Source organism: Vulpes lagopus, chromosome 23 (genome assembly GCF_018345385.1).
Source record: "Vulpes lagopus strain Blue_001 chromosome 23, ASM1834538v1, whole genome shotgun sequence".
Classification (NCBI taxonomy): Eukaryota; Metazoa; Chordata; class Mammalia; order Carnivora; family Canidae; genus Vulpes; species Vulpes lagopus.
In genome coordinates, this window is record NC_054846.1 from 46,017,166 (window position 1) to 46,033,857 (window position 16,692).

The following is a 16,692-nucleotide window of genomic DNA, read 5'->3' on the forward strand; positions in this document are numbered from 1 at the left end:
GATAGGGGCGGGCCTTCCACCGGGCGCGTTCGGGAGCCGCGATAGGACGCTACGGCCGCCAATCAGGCCTCCCGGAGACCCGGATGTGAAGCGGTGCGCGATACAAAGGCGCGTTTCCACCCAGCGCTCCGTCAGGGACAGTGGCCAATGAGCAGGTCTCGGGTGATAAGTGACAGGAAACGTAGCCATTCACAAGCCAGACCCCTCTCACGCATGTGGAAATTCTCCTGCGTAGTCTAGCCCACTCCGCGTGGTGATTGGGCAGAGCCGTGAAGAGCGGTAGCGCTGTCGAGTCAGCAGCGGGAGCGAGAAAAGTCGCAGCCAATAGCAGGGCTCTAGGGAGCGGGGGGCGGGGCTAGGCCTTCGCCTCGGCGGCCGAGGAGACTCGGGGGCCATTTTGTGAAGAGACGAAGGCTGAGCGGTCGCGGCCGCGTCGTCGCCCTCGAGCAGCACTTGGCTTCTCCACGTAGAACCCGGGAGTGGGAGATTCAGAATCGAATCCCTTCTCCCTCCCCCCTCCTGGTAAGTGGAGGGGGCAGAAGCAGGGCAGGCGTGGGCTCCTCGGCGAGCGCGAGGGGGTGTGGGAGCGGAGACGAGGGGAACTGCCCTCGGGGCGAGCAGGCCTCCATTTATTCTGCTTGCGCCGGGTTTGGGTTTCCTGAGGGCGAGCGTCTCGGGGGCCTCGGCTCTGGCGCAGGTTCCCCCCCGCTGTCCTCAGGGCCCGCGATCGCCTCAGGAAATGTATTTCTCGTTTTTCGCTTTTTTTTTTTTTTTTTGGTATGTTAACGGCTGCTTTCCTTTCATTTTCTCCGACCACGAGGCCTCCGAGATGAGAAAGGGAAGATCGAGACGCTCGCGAGTACAGTCGAAGTTCCCGTAGCGCTGACGCCGCCTGAGAAATTTAAAAATTGGGCGGGGGGGGAGGGTAAGGGCCCCCCCCCGGGGAGACGGCCCCGCGAGCGCCGGGGTTCCGGGGCGCCCCGTGGGGCGTGAGCGGGGAGCGTTACAACAATAGGCCTGACGTCTCCCGAGGACTTCCTCCTGGGCGCCTCTCCGAGCGGCGGCGGGCCTCGCGGCGGCCCTTTCCCACGCTCTTCTGCTTCGCTTGCTTTCTTTTAATAATTGTGATCTCATTTACATATTAACCGTGATAATTAAAGCTGGCTTTTTATCTGCAGGTTACAAATCTCTTGAGATAATATAAGTTAGTGGAGCTTTCCTTTGAGGTAGGTACTCGGATTTTCCTCAGACAGAAACCGATTGGCCCCAGGGTGTCGGTTGCCAGGCTCCTCACGTATCCTATGGGTAGCGGGGCTGCTAGGGCAGTTTGACCACTGGGTCGTTCGCCGAGCGATTTTTTTTCTTTCTTTCTTTCTTTCTTTCTTTCTTTCTTTCTTTCTTTCTTTCTTTCTTTTCTTTCTTTTCTTTCTTTTCTTTCTTTCTTTCTTTCTTTTCTTTCTTTTCTTTCTTTCTTTCTTTCTTTTTTTTTACCGATAGCTGTTGGAATAGGAGGTACCGACGGTACCGAATTTGAGTCTTGCCGAGAACCGAATTAAACCGTAGTCACTAGCGGGACCTGGAAATTTTTCCAAATTGCCCTTTGGGAAAAATATTTAATTATGAGAATTGACAGTTATTAATTTGGCATTCGGATTTGACCTTAAAATTCGATTTTCGGGATATTCTGCCATGGATTTTTTTTTCTCCAAAATATATAAAAAGTACGTAGGTCTACCTTTTCTGGGCTACGTATTTTTTTTTATTTTTTATTATTAAAGTCTTGTACCTGTTGGCGAAGCCCTGAAACTTATTAAAAACGTTGGCTGAGTTTACATGAATTACATATTCAAAGTAATATCCCATTCACTTAAGAAATCGCCTTTTTTTTAATATTTGGTGGAAGATGGAGATTTAATTTTAATGTGTTCTCACAGAAAACGTTAAGCAAAGTTTAAACCGATACTGCAGGATAAATTCATCCCTTGGGAAACCGATAGAAGGTAAAAGGTCTTATATTCGGAATAGTTGAGGCACCGGTCAATTCCCTCACCATGTAGATACTATAATAGGGATTAAAAGCATTGCTTTTTAGAAAAGAATGTAAACACATTAGAGCTTAGCACCAAAGTTTATCATTGCAAAGCTGCTAGGAATGAGGTAAGGGCAGTGATTAGGTCAGAAACCTAATAATGTTGGTAAATGAGAAACGTAAGGAATTATAACAATTGACAAAAATTGTAATGAAGGGAACTTCTCTTGCCTTGACTTGTTAGAAATCATGGGTTTCTTGAGATCACCATGTACCAAGGAAGCCATTCCTTTGGGTTAATATCCATTGGAAAGATTTGACCGCAGAATTAAACAATTTTAGAGATGTTTTTAGGTAGGTAGGCTTTAGTAGCATTTTCATCTGGCTGAAGAGGATGGATTTTAGGATGACTAAGTTGTAATCTGTGACCTTTTGTGTTTCCCATGCTCGTTATACTGGAATGAATGCTTGGTGGTGGTTGCCATTCCTTCTGTAGAGAAATTAAACATTTCTTCTATTTGTGGTTAGGGTTTTAGTGGGTTTCATTTAGCATGCAACTTTAAGGTGGAATTGCTGTAAGAACAAGCAAGGAATAAATCCAAAATACTCTAATATTAAAAATTATAGTTAAGTCATCATTATCCCAGATGTTACCTGGAGAGTAGCAGTTGAAAGAATCTTGCTGAAGAGTTGAGAACTGTATCCCCATTTCCCTCACCCCCGTTATTAGTTGTGTCAGGCAAATAAGTGTTATCGATAACAGTTTTATAAGGGGGCCTAGACATCTTAACCTATTTTAATTTCTGTTTTCTACTCCAGTATTATCAGAAGGCTGAAAAGTATATGGAAAGTTTTATTAAAAGCAGTTTTTATAGTTACATAACAAATATGTTAACACATTTAATCTTGAAGTAACTTTATAATTGTCTTTGAAGGGCATTATTTGCTCATATTTAATATGTATATTCATATGTATATTTAATAGGTATATTCATACGTATATTCATTCTCATTGGGTCAGAAAAGACGATGGTTTTATACATATTAGAGAATTGGTGAGAGCCAGGACTGAGGACTGATAGGTGTAGTATAAGGACACGTGTTAGATAATTAGAAATTTGGGGGTAAGGGGAAGAGGGACTACAATAGGGTTTTTAAATTCTCGGTGCATTTACCATGATAGGTCATGATCTTGGATTTATTTTATACTACTGTTAACTACGAGATAGAGGTTCCCCGTTTAAACTCTCATAGTGGTTCTTAAATGTGAACCGACATTAGAATTGGTAAGGGGAATAGTTACAAAGAGATTGCTGGGCTCCACCAGAAAACCAGCCTTTCTAATTAAGTTTGGTGCAGGCCTTGGAAATTTGCATTTCTAATAAATGCCACTTGGTACCAGTTGGCAACACTTCCTTTGAGAATAACCCTGTAGAAAAAAAAAAGAATAACCCTGTAGAAGAAGGGATCCAAACCTCTAAAGAGGTTAGACAAATTATAATCTGGGTATACTGTTAATTGCAAAGAATTATAATTAGGCACTAAAAGTTGTTCGGTCTTTTTTATGAGTTGATAGCTCATCAATTTAACATAATGTTTTGGCTTTATGACTTTGAGAAATGTAAATGCTTTTAATATTCATTGTGTTGTCTTGTGACAAGTGTGCAAAGGATTTATTTGTAGATGAGCTACAAAGGTACTTAACATAGCCTAGAAATTGACAAATATCCAGGTTTAAGCTGTTGGTTAAGAAAGTTGAAAGTTTAACCATAACTGGACATCAGAAACACTGGCATAGAACATTGAAATGAGTGTATGTTTTCTATTTTTTTTTAAATATATATATATATATAGTTCGTACATTTTTTTTTAAGATTTTAAGTAATCCCTACACCTAATGTGGGGTTTGAACCCACAAAACCTTAGATTAAGAGTTGTATGTTCCACCGAGTTAGGCAGGTGCCCCTGTAGTTTGTACAGTTTAACACCATCAGTCCAAATATAAAAGTAACTTACAGGTCATACCTAAACTGATCTGCTACTTGGAAAAAATTTACCGTGAGATTTTAGAGGTTTAGTACCTATTCTATTGCTGTATTCGTTCACACATAGTTGACTCAAGGAGCACTTTTTTTTTTTTTAAGGAGCACTTTTTTTTTTTTTTAGGAGTACTTTTTTTTTAAATTTTTAAAAATTATTTATGATAGTAACACACAGAGAGAGAGAGGCAGAGACACAGGCAGAGGGAGAAGCAGGCTCCATGCACTGGGAGCCCGACGTGGGGCTCGATTCCGGGTCTCCAGGATCGCGCCCTGGGCCAAAGGCAGGTGCCAAACTGCTGTGCCACCCAGGGATCCCAGGAGCACTTTTAATTAAGTTCTCAGTTCTCAAGTGCTTTTTTTTTTTTTTTAAAAGGGGGAGAGGCAGATGGAGTAGGAGAGAATCTTAAGCAGGCTCCATGGCTAAGGCAGAGCTCAAACTCTCAAGTCTATGATCTGAGCAGATACCGAGTCAGATGCTTTACCGTTTGAGCCACCCAGGCACCCCTGACTTGTTTTCCTCCTGCTTTTTGAAGTAAGCTCTACACCCAACTGGCTTGAACTCATGACCCTGAGATCAAGAGTCATGTACTCTCCCAACTGAGCTGGCCAGGTGCCCCTAGTTTACTGACATTTGTAAAGGAGAGTAAAACATTTTGGCTGAATGTTGAAATGTGAGGGCAGTGATTTCCTTTTTTTCCTCAAAAGACCTACAATCTGATTACAAATCTTTTAGCTGGTGAAAGCTGATCTGTCATGCATGTTGTTATTTTTTAGTGGTTTTGTTTATCAAATTCTTAGAATTCCTATCTTGAAATCAGTTAAGTATGCTAACTTACAAAGTGGGACCACAGAATCAAATTCCTTAAGGACCGTAATTTTCACTTATTTTGACATTAAATATTCAGTAACTAGTAATCTTTTCTCCTTTGTGGTTTTTCATTCTGTCGGTGAGTGGAATGATGAGCTCCTTAAACTTCTTCCCCCTTTACTGCAGAACCCATCGAGTCTTGTAGTTTGAGCACTTACAGGTTTTGAGAATAGATGTCCTCTCTCTAGTATGTATCTTCATGATGGAACATTCTCCTTCATAATCTTGATATTTGACATTTGTTCACTTCTTCATCTCTGTTGGCCTGGTTTTTCTATAATTTCTTCGTCCAAACTGCTGATGATCAAGATACATGTTTGCAGATTTTTGTTTTTAAGACCCTTGTGGGAACATACGCATTAGTAAATTTTTGCCACTGATAATTGAAGAATTGTGAAGACAGTCACTGGTAGAAGTGATGATTCTATAGAGGCTCTCCCATCCCAGTGTAATGTTATGCTTTACCAGAATGTGTTAGATGCAATGGACAGATGTTTCTGTCTTGGGGGTTTAGGGCACAACATTTCTGAGGAACTCTGACTCAATCTGTCCCTTCTCCTTTCACAGGGCAGCAAGGCGAACCCCATCCCTACTCACTGGAGCTCAGCTTTGATTTTTAACCTCCCTTCCCCACCCTTCCAGAACACACACATTCCCATTCCAAAACTGATTTTATAAAGACATTTTAAACATAATGATGCAACTTGGTGTGCACTACGGCAAATTTACAGGTGTTTTTTTTTTAATTGTTTCCAAAAACGAGACTTGGATTTAAGATGTAATTTTTAAAATTTCTATTTCTATTTTTTCTGCAGCAGTTGGGTTAGAGGAGGAGGAGCCTTTTAGCCTCTCATAAACTGACCTCTCTACTTCCTCGTGTATTTTTAAGATTGATTGATGATGTGGAAAGGGCTTTGCTTGTCTGCTACTGAGAACTTTACCCTTGCGGTTTTTGTGGAAACTGCTTTTGGAAAAAGAAAAGAAATTAACTTTACTGACTTGACATTTTTGCACCTCCCGTTTTTCTAATCTGGGCTATTTTTATTTTTGTTTTTTTACAGTGAGATTTTTTTGATCTTCAGCTACAGTAAGTTATTCCAATTTTTTTTTTACATTTTTCCTGACTTTCCGCTGATTTCCTTTTTATTGTTGTTACTAGTTACTATTATTATTTATTATTATTATACTTATGATGGTGATGATGATGATGATAATGACACTGATAATTTTTAACCGGATTAAAATCGAGTTTTTCTGAATGTTCATAAGAATTTCTCCGGCCTCCTGATTGACTTTGGAGTTTTGCATCTTGGGAGAGAAAGTGAAGGCATTAGCATTTTTAAGTGGATTGATCACATAAACCTTTTCTCTCCCAACCCCACCCTTGCCCTCATCCCCTTCCCCACGCTCGAAAGAATTTTACTGGCTGTTAAGTCTGTGACCTTATTTTTCCTGATCTTTAACTTAACTGTTTTATTAGAGCATCTCTGGACGTCTGTATTTTTAATTTTTTATTTTTGTTTTTTTTATTTTTAATCTTTCATTTGTTAAATTTTTAAGCTGTGCTGCAATAAAATGTGTGTGGTACTACTTAACACCTATGATGGTGATGGCATTTTCCCAGAAAGCCATTTTCCTCCTGTTTCCCTTGAAATCCCATCCTGCTTTTCCTGTACACTACTCCCCCTCACAAACCACAAGCTGCAGCAACACGGATGCCCAGCCTGGAACAGCAGCAGCCAGGATGACCTGGAGCCAGGGGGGCCTTCGGAACAGATGCACACCCTTCCTGGGTGATGGTAAGAGGTGTGAGGTCCACTTGGTTTCATTGCAAGCACTAGGAAATACACCCACTTAAGTCTAGTTGATACAGTGTAGGGGATAGCTTCTGGAAATGTTTGGGTTAAGATTTTTGTGTATCTCCAGATGTTTCCCAAGTGATGCCAGCTCATTTTTTTTGTAAACTAATGGAATTACGAGGTTGTAATTAACTTGGGCTGACTGAGAATTTTTGATAACTGGAAAAAGCAGCTGAAGTTTATGTAAACTTCAGAATGAAATTGACTTGCAATTAGCAAGAGACAAGGACCTATTAGATTTTTTTTTTAGATTATTCCAAATTAAACACTTCCTGTTTGAATTTATCTTCCTTGTGTTTGTGGCAGTTTTTGATTGTATTTTATTTGGACTATTCTTACTAAAATTTAACATGAATCAAACTGCAACAAACAATACTAAAATGCTGTCTCCCTGGGAGGTTTTTGTTTTTCAAAGGATAGGTAGGCTTTTTAATCCCAAAAAGCATGAAATCTCTTTAACATGTACCCAAATGATGAAAGATGTAGGGTTGATCTTTGAGTGATGACTTGTGGCCTAGTTAAATGTTGGGTAATATGTGTTCCCAGGAGTAATAGGATGGAATGAGTTAACCTAAAGAATTAGCTTTTGACAACCTGTAGTATTTTACTTAAAGATTTATTCATGCATTTTAGAGGGGATGAGGCAGAGGGAGAGTCCTAAGCAGACTCTGCACTGAGTGCAGAGCTCTGTCCCGTGCCGTGAGCTGAAACCAAACCGTGCCCAACCAACTGTGCCACTCAGGTGCACCTCAATCTGTAGTATTTTACTGACAACCATAGAATATCGTGATAACTCAATTTGGAGTTGCTGTAGTAGATTTTGAGCTGAGGGGGAAAGTAAAATGATTTTTAAAGGCATGTGCAATACTGTCTGATAATAGGGTAAATCATATACTGCTTCCTTATTTGTACTAAAAGAATAAAGTCCAGTTAAAGTGAACACTAAAGACATCCTCAAAGGGAAACAGAATGGGAGAAAATTAAATGGTCTGGGGTTATATGGAAGAGGAGTGGAAATTTTTCTTTAGGTCCAAATATTGATGATGCCCTCTGTTATATGAAAGCCATTTTTATTTGTTACTCTGTCATTGTGTGGGTACTGTTCACTAGAGGTCCTTTAATTCTACAAATTATTGTGGGTCGTATTCTGGTTTGGGGAGATAAAAAAGGTATGGTAGTTCTTCAGGGACTTAAAACCTTGCGAGGGAGGCAGATGAGTGAGATGTCACTGTGATTACAGGTAAACATAGAACCTGGAGAAGCATGTAAAAGGTCTTCTAAGGAAATGCTTCTAAGGGAAAAGGAACTGGACCTTAGAATTAAGGCCAGATTCTAAAAAATTTTTTCTTAAGATTTTATTTATTCACGACAGTGAGGCAGACAGGCAGTGGGAGAAGCAGGCTTCCTGCAGGGAACCCGATGTGGGACTATCCCAGGACCCCGGGATCATGCCCTGAGTCAATGACATGCTCAGCTGCTTAGCCACCCAGCTGCACCCTAGGTGATAACAATTTTAATGCCATGGTTTTGTATCGAGAAACCATTGGTGAGCTATTGAAAGGTTCTAATGCAGGGAGATCAGATTTTCATTTTGTAAATGTCATTCTGATCCTGTGGAAATGACTTAGAGAAGAATGAGATTGGAAGTAGGTAATGAGGAAGGTAGTTAAAATATACATAAAAATAATTAACTGGCCCAGTTTAAAGTATTGGGATTAAAGAGGAGCTGGTAAATTTAGGAGGATTTGATGGCTGCTGTGAGGAGCAAGGGATTTGGCATAACTCCCAGGATAGATGGGTAAACAAAGGGAGCAGATTAGGGTTAAGAGGAGAAGGCAATTTAAACATTGGTTTTTGAGGTGCTTGTGGAACATTGACAGTAGAGACGTTTATGCGTTAGACGTTTGAGTTCTTTCTCTGAAAATCACCGTTAGGCTGGGAAATACAGAGATGAACAAAACATATTGTCCCTTGTCCTCTTGGGTATTATAAATCATTAAGGGGAGAAATAGAGTGACAGCGCTTTAGAAGGAAGAGAGATGATAAGGGGAACAAAGTTTAGAGTTTGGGGTGGGATGCTGCTGCCAGTGAAGAGACCTTTAATTGATGTTGAAATTAAGATCTGGAAGTGGATTATCTTAACCTGAAAGCACAGATAATGAGGGGGAATCCTTGGCAAGAACTATTGCTGGAGAAAATCAATAGGAATGCATGGAATAAGATAAAATTGGGAAGATAAGCAGGTACCAGGCATGGTATCCAGGTCCTTACAGAGTCCTTATTTTAATATCTAGGTTATCTTGGAACAAAAGGAATCTTTTGAAGGACCTTGGAGAATGCTGAGATCCTACTTTGGAATTTCCTTCTGGCTATTGTCTGGGGAATGTTAGTAATGAGGACAAAGTTCAAGGAGGACAATAAATTAGAAGACCTATCATAGTAGGGCACTATCTTTTACTCTAGAAAAAAAGTAATTTTAGGCCTGGGGATTCTTGCCCATGTTTTTCAAGAGTTTTCTTCGTATTAATGAGCAGATGTAAGTAGTTTGAAGAGGACAGTAGTTTGTTGTTTGGACTCTAGGAATCTCCTGATTACTTATCTAACAACCCCATCGAGTCAGACGTGATATGATCACTCCCCTATTTGAAAGGAAAAATGAAGGGAATTCAGATTCATTTTTGAATTCCAGAATTTTTTCTTTTGGAAGTAATAATTTGGACATGTTACCGACTGTGTGTCAGTGTTAAAGTTCTTGTAACTTTCTTACTCATCATAACCTTTGTGTAATTATCTTTTGTGATGAGACTATTGAAACAGTAAAGACTTGCCCAAAGTTTGACATATCTAATAAATGGTAACATGGGGATTCAACCCAGGTAGTTGAACCTACGGATTTTAACTTGATTACACTAGGTTTCCTTACTTGACATAATGAAGTATTTCTGAAAAACAAATCCTTAATTGTGTTAGTTACCCCCATCATATCTCCCCCCAAAAGAAATTGCTTTGGGCTTCTATTTTTTAAAGAATTTCCAGCTAAATATCATCATTATATATTTTAATTCTATCACTTTAAATGACATTGATAGAGTCCAAGGTAATGAATTAAGTAGATGTAGCTTTGTGGTATAATTTTATAAAATCTTTGGATGTGAACATATTCTAGGGAAGTAAACATTTTAAAAGTGAGTTTTAGTTTAAGAAAAAAAAAAAGAAATAAATAATAGTATTTATGGTTTTAAAAAAAAGTCCCAGAGTGATGTATTGTCAGATCTAGCAGTCTTTCTGATCCTTATCTCACACTTGTTTGGTTGGTATGATTTAACCGATCGAGCCACTTTTCTCTTTGAAACATTTTTTATAAAGCTTCTAAGTTTTTGTTCTGTTCCTGGCTTTTCTTCCATTCTGTTGGAATGCTTCTGTGTTCATTCCTTCTACTTCTCTTTTTTTCCTCACTCCCTGGGTCCTTTCGTTCACTCATTTTTTTATGCCATTGATAAGCTAATGATTCCTACACTTGCATCACCAGTGTGGATTTATTTTGAATATCATGCCAATCCCTCTAGTTACCTAGCTGACTACTCTCTGGGATGTTAACTACATCAACTTAAAAGTCAAAAACTGATCTCTCAAAACCAGTGCTACCTGTTTCAGTTAATAAATTAAACTCCAGTTTTTATGTCATTTAGGTCAGACATTGGTGAGCCATCCTTGTCTTTTTTTCTTAGACCTCACCTTTGGTTTTGTGGAGTACGTCAGCTCTTCCTTTAAAATAGAATTGACCACACTACCATAGCTTGGTCCAGTTTCAAGCTGAAATGGACTCTTGTGCATTATTGGAATAGATTTAGGTTTCTTTTGCTATTCTTCACCACCGTGTAGTAGCTAGATTGTTTTACTCGATTGTGATCTTTTGAAAATTGTATTGCTTGGAGAGGTTCCTGCTTAAAACTGAATTCTCCCTATTTTCAACGTTAAGATTAAATATTCACGGTGATCTAACCAAATAGCCTACCTGACGTTTTGGCTCCTCCTCACTAATAGTATATTTAGAGTATACTCTGCTCTAGCCACATTATGCCCTTACTGGGTCCTGAACACTAGTCAGTCCGTCTCTCAGAGCCTTTCCTTGGAATTTTTTTTCCACCTAAGATGAGGTTCTTCACTTCATTTTGATTGCTAACTCAGAAGTCGTTGCCTCACTGATGTTTTCTCTTCCTTAGCCTTTCAAGCTTCTTCCCCACTAGATACTAGCACATTTTGCGAACACCAAGTATTATAGAACTTTATCATCTTTGTAAAGGTATAGGGAAGTATCGAAAGATGTAAAACAGCATTTTAGGGTTGGAAGGAAACTGTCCTTGAAGACTAACACATTATTTCAAATTTTTTAAAGCTTGAAACTCATTATGTAGATATGCTTCCAGTCTTGTGATTGGGTGTAAATGGCTACAGTCTATGTGGTGTAGGGGTTTAAGTAAGGAGTTTGATAAGTTAAAAAAATAGCTTTAAAATAACTTTGGCTGTGGTGGAATGAATCAAGTTGACATTTGATGGCATAGGCTGTTGGGTTTCCTGTGACAGGGCTGTAGACAAAATTTGAAAGAACTTTTTTTCTTTATAAGTTATTCTCTGGTGAGAATGCATATACGCTTCAAAAAGCATATTCAAGTAGAAAAAAATTTTACTTCATGTGAACCTACTTGTACAATATTTTACTTAAATAGAATTCTTGGGATCCCTGGGTGGCGCAGCCGTTTGGCGCCTGCCTTTGGCCCAGGGCGCGATCCTGGAGAGCCGGGATCGAATCCCACGTCGGGCTCCCGGTGCATGGAGCCTGCTTCTCCCTCTGCCTGTGTCTCTGCCTTTCTCTCTCTGTGTGACTATCATAAATAAATAAAAATTATAAAAAAAAAAAAAAGAATTCTTGAGCCTTTAGGTTCTTCTCATTTTTCCCTTTTATACATAATTGAACAGCAGGACAAAATTTTGCAAGTACCCTTACTTTATTTTTACCTCTGTGTATGCATATATTTGGTGCTTGTTTTCATTTTATTCTGAAAAATTCCCAAACATACGAGAGAGGAGTATAATCAATCTCCTTGAATTTGTTCAGCTTTAACCGTCCTTGGCTAATCTTGTTTCAACTATACCTACATCTACCCTCTTTGCTTCATGTTATTTTGAAGTAAATCCTTTATATATTTCATCTGTAGATATTTCAGTATGTGTTTTTGGAGGATAAGGACTTAAAAAAAATACTGCAATCATTGTCGCACAAAAAACAGTGAAGACAGGCAGGGCAGCCTGGGTGGCTCAGTGGTTTAGCGGCAGCTTTGGCCCAGGGCATGACCCCAGGAGTCCCACATAGGGCTCCCTGCATGGAGCCTGCTAATCCCTCTGCCTGTGTCTCTCTACCTTTCTCTCTGTATCTAATATAAATAAAATCTTTTAAAGAATAAAAACAGTTAAGACTTTAAAATACTTCTGTGGGGTGTAAGGATGACTGATTTTTGCTTACATGTTTTTTGCTTAGTCCTTTCTGGACTTGGAGAAGCTCTTTTGTTAGAGATGTTTTGTTTTGAGAGAATCTTGGCATGTTCTCATTGGTGATAAGATTGAGTTCAGGATAACAAAAGAGATTCCTCTATATATACGTTTTACTGTTAATACTCAAATCTAGGTATAATCCTCTTATGTTCCAGCTGTTTAGGTCTGAGTGTTGTAACTTTAAGTCAAATCTCCTTATAAAAAATTATTTTCCTATGCTGGTAGAGATCTTTTGTTTACAATTCAGAAATTTAAAAATGTATGACAAATTTTTTTCTCTGGCTTGATACTTATTGGTGACAAAAGCCTGACTTCAATTGACTTGAGATGATAATCTGTTACATTGAGTATGATTATGTATAACTGCAGAAATACTAATATATTTTAATATATTTGACTTGACAGTTGAGTGCTTCCCCAGATCCCACTGGGGTATAACACAGCAGTAAAGCACAGCATTATCTTGGTAAATTAAGGAAATCCCTGATTTTCCCAACACATGTCTTCACGATAGACTTTAAAAAGCATATTTAGTTGGAACTCAATGCAAGATAATAAGGAAATAAAATTTTTTGTAAATTAGTATTGTTGACCCTTGCTATTCAGAATATGATTTGTGCTCCAGCAGCAGCATCCTCATCATCATCATCATCATCATCATCTGGAAGCTCTATAAAATACAAAATTTCATGCCTTATTCTAGAACTGTGATCGGTACATTAGTGAGAAGCAGTGTTTTAGACCACTTGCACTCCTTTTTATTGCTTGCTTGTGATTTAGAAATTTGTGGTGGGTTTTCTTGCAAGAGTTTTGGTGTTTAGTGGGAAACTTCATTGTGATGTGGCCCCATTTTATGTAAATCTGAAATAATAGAATGTAAAAAATAACCATTTTATGTGTAAAATTGGAACTCTAATGACTCTTCCCAAACCACAAAGGATTAAGGAGCCAGTAATTTCAAATAGGCAGACTGGGAAAATGTTGATACCGCTTTAGCTAGTAATCAGGAATAAATGCCATCCTGAAATAGATGTTTTTTGAATTATTGGAGGTTTTAGGCAAGTCATGTATCTGATATAATGTGAACATTCTATAATTATTTCTTAGTGATAGCTAAAGAGAATAATATTTTAAAAAACATAATTTTGCAGGTCACCGTAGATCCGTGATTATAATACTTGTGAACAATTTTTCTTCAACTTTTTAGAGAAAATATTCCAACATACAAATAACAATATAATGAATTTCTGTATACCTTCCACCTAGATAGATAGACATGGTTCCATTTTTTTTAATGTTATTTGCTAAGCCATTTAAAGGAAATATCTAATTTAAGACAGACCCCTAAAATTTAAAGCATGAATCTCGAGTATAAGAATACTGTTTATGACCAGGGGTTTATACACATTTAGCTCCGAATTCTCATTCATATAGGTTTTTAGTTATACTAGAAATATAAGTACTTACTGTATTTTTTAACTTATTTTTATATATTGCATATGCTTTTGATGTTTTAGTTCCTAGTGATTTGTTGACCCTACTGAAGTAATTCTGAAATGTTGATCTTCATTCTTTTCCTGTGAAGTGTTTTTTTTTGAAAAGTGTTATTTTACATTTTTTTAATTTATTGTATTTATTTTATTTTACATGTTTCTAATGCTTGCTTGATACTTGTAGATTGGGGAACCTTGTTTTCAAATGGCTTAATGTTCCCAAGGTAAATAGATGTTTGTTGAAGAGGAGTTTTGCTATGTAGAAGCTGCTCCAATTAAGAATATGATAGGATTCTAAAATGTTGGGGGGGAGGTTCCTTTCCTTTCCTTTTTCCTTTCCTTTCCTTTCCTTTCCTTTATTTTATTTTATTTTATTTTATTTATTTTATTTTATTTATTTTTTTATTTTTTTTATTTTATTTTTTTTTATTTTATTTATTTTATTTTATTTTATTTTAGTAATCACTACACTGAATATGGGGCTTGATCCTACAATCTTGAAACCAAGAGTCATGCTCTACCAACCCAACCAGCCAGGCCCTCCCTCCCATCACCCTTTTTAAATCTGATAGGACACTCTGAAACAGACAAATAATCGTTTAACAATGGCACAGTTGATTATGAAGGTTGAGGCTGTAGAGAGAAGTATCTGAATTTGTTGAGACTGCCAGTGAGAGACCCCAAATTTATGAAATGGTGTCCAATGAAAAATTTGGCCTGGAGGTGCCCATTTTCTTGATACTAGTTTTGAACTCTTGTGGAAGGGGAGCACTTAACCTTTCCAACTTCAGTTTACAGGGTTATAGAAATCTTTCCTGATTTTCGGCCGAGCTGTGTATCCTAATCCTTAAATTCCAAGGTAGCATTAAGCTATCTTTGCAAAATTAAAAAAATATGAAAGCAGTATGGTTGTTAAAGAAAAATTGAGGAAAAAGTACTTAAAAACTTAATAGTACTACCATCCTGAGATGTCTAACAGAAATTAATTTAGATAACTTGTCCAGTTGACCCTTTAACAGTACGAGTTAGAACTGCATGAGTCCACTTCCGTGAGTTTAAAAAAATATGACTACCATATGTTTATTTTAATAACTTTATTGTGAGAGAGTAGTACATAAATAAATTTACAAAATATGTGTTAATCAACTGTTGGTAAGGCTTCTAGTCAAGTTTCTGGGAAGTCAGGTTACATGTGGATTTATTTTTGACTCCACAGTGGGGAATTTGGTGCTCCTGCACCCCTGTGCTGTTCAAGGGTCAGCTCTATAGTGTGTATACTTAATATCTTGAACATTTCTCACTGACAATACATGGTCATTGTTACACTTGATCTTAGCCAAAAGGCTGAGAAGCAATACATGGTCATTTTTAAATAGGTGTTGCTGTTTCTACTCAGTTGGAATGATGTACTGAAGTTCATTTAGCCCATATTGTCATGCACTTTTCTAATTTTTCACTTTTCATAAGTCCACATCCTTGTTTTCCTAAAATGAACTGTCAAAAGTCAGATAATTGAGTCCAAGAATATTCATAGGTTTAAGGCTTTTGATAAAATTCCAATTGTCCTGTGAAAATATGGTACCAATTCATAGTCAGAAATAATATATATGAAAATGACTATTTTAGGGGCAGCCCCGGTGGCTCAGCAGTTTAGCGCCGCCTTCAGCCCAGAGTGTGATCCTGGAGACCCAGGATCCAGTCGCACATCAGGCTCCTTGCATGGAGCCTGCTTTTCCCTCTGCCTGTGTCTCTGCCCTCTCTCTCTCTATGTCTCTCATGAATAGATAGAATCTTAAAAAAAAAAAAAAAAAAAAAAGACTATTTTAAAAATATTTTTGCATGTTTGGTAAGTGAAGAATGATAATTGTTTTAGTTTGTGTTATAGTGATGTTGAATTCTTTTAAAAGTCTCTCCATGGACCTTTATTATTATTTGCTAATAACATGCTTGCCTCGGCCAATATTGCCATTGGTATTTTGCAGTTGAAGAATCAGGATTTTGAAAGGATTGGCTTCCCAAAGTGTAGTGTACGCTGCTCACAGTTGAGCTTAAAAATGAAACTCTGAGTCTCAGAATTGTTAATCGTAAGTTTATATTATTATTTTCATGCATTTTTGTATATGGTCCTGATAACTTGAACAGTGAACAAAGGTATATTGCAGACCTATTTCTGTTTTTTTTTTTTTTTTTTTGTATTTTAGTGTGGAGAGGTGTTGAATTTTTATGCCTATTTAGGAGGTTCTCTTTTCTTTAGGGGACTTTTGATCATGGTAGTTACAGTTTGAATTTGTGGGGATAGATATTTTTCTATATTCCTTTTTAGTTTAAATTATCTATTTATTTATTTTTTTATGGGATGCCTGGATGGCTAAGTGGGTTTGGCGCCTGCCTTTGGCCCAGGGTGTGATCCTGGAGTCCTGGGATCAAGTCCCACATTGGGCTCCCTGCATGGAGCCTGCTTCTCCCTCTGCCTGTGTCTCTGACTCTCTCTCTCTCTTTGTGTGTCTCTTGTGAGTAAATAAAATTTTAAAAGAATCTTTTTTTTTTTTTGCAATAGGCTTTACCTAAACTTTTGTTGCAATTTTTTTTTAAGTTATTGACCCAGATCCTGCTCAAAAACTAAACGAGGTTACGGCTTTTCAGTATTAAGGAAATAAGCAAAAGGACTTTACATTTGGAGTTGACTTTGCTGGTTGTATTTTAAAACTAGTATTTAACATGACAAAAAAATTTTTCACTATTGAGTTTTGTTTCTTTAAACATATTCATGAGAGACACACCAGAGAGGCAGAGACATAGAGGGATGTGGGGCTCTACCCGAGCCAATGGCAGATGCTCAACCACTGAGCCA

The 16,692-nt window shown here is 38.0% G+C and overlaps 1 protein-coding gene across 8 annotated transcripts in view; it reads left to right on the forward strand.

The window, feature by feature from the left end:
- Window positions 1-389: 389 nt before the first annotated feature.
- Window positions 390-16,692, forward strand: part of HNRNPC (heterogeneous nuclear ribonucleoprotein C) — a 59,324-nt gene continuing 43,021 nt past the window's right edge. For 4 of the 8 annotated variants that reach the window (XM_041737823.1, XM_041737828.1, XM_041737829.1 and 1 more), the window contains exons 1-2: window positions 390-522; window positions 6,001-6,026. The gene's annotated coding sequence lies outside the window, so the exon portion shown is untranslated. Of the gene's footprint in view, window positions 523-1,178; window positions 1,227-5,506; window positions 5,671-6,000; window positions 6,027-6,629; window positions 6,739-16,692 lie in introns of those variants that run through there. The other 4 variants (XM_041737825.1, XM_041737826.1, XM_041737824.1 and 1 more) reach the window with 4 other exon arrangements.